The sequence below is a fragment of the Osmia lignaria genome, unplaced genomic scaffold (genome assembly GCF_051020975.1).
Source record: "Osmia lignaria lignaria isolate PbOS001 unplaced genomic scaffold, iyOsmLign1 scaffold0051, whole genome shotgun sequence".
Taxonomy (NCBI): domain Eukaryota; kingdom Metazoa; phylum Arthropoda; class Insecta; order Hymenoptera; family Megachilidae; genus Osmia; species Osmia lignaria.
The window spans coordinates 192,501-192,928 of NW_027478192.1; the positions used below are offsets into that span (position 1 = coordinate 192,501).

The 428-nt window shown below is 40.4% G+C and overlaps 1 non-coding gene across 1 annotated transcript in view; it reads right to left on the reverse strand.

The window, feature by feature from the left end:
- The window catches only part of LOC143307337 (small subunit ribosomal RNA), a 1,923-nt gene extending 1,717 nt beyond the window's left edge, over positions 1-206 (reverse strand). The window contains exon 1 of the ribosomal RNA XR_013064508.1: positions 1-206. This exon is cut by the window's left edge and continues 1,717 nt beyond it. This is a non-coding gene — a ribosomal RNA (small subunit ribosomal RNA).
- Between the last annotated feature and the right edge of the window lie 222 nt (positions 207-428).

A 428-nucleotide genomic window follows, 5' to 3' on the forward strand; every position in this document is an offset into this window, starting at 1 on the left:
TTCCTCCCATCTCTGGGTGGAATTCTGGTTTGCATGTATTAGCTCTAGAATTACCACAGTTATCCAAGTAATGTTTTGTACGATCTAAGAAACCAAAACTGATTTAATGAGCCATTCGCGGTTTCACCTTAATTCGGTATGTACTTAGACATGCATGGCTTAATCTTTGAGACAAGCATATGACTACTGGCAGGATCAACCAGGGAGCTTAGTTATTATTGTAAATTTAAATTTTCGTCGTCGGCCCTCCCTGTAAGACCGATCGACGTTAAGCCATTTCTCTTTTGTATGTAACACACATTTCATAAATTTTGTACCTCTTATAGAGGCCAAATATTCTCCTCCTCCTCTCATAAAGCACGAAAATCACTTTCACGCCGTGCATCCATCGTGCAAGCACGTAGACCACACACGCTGGACAATATAAT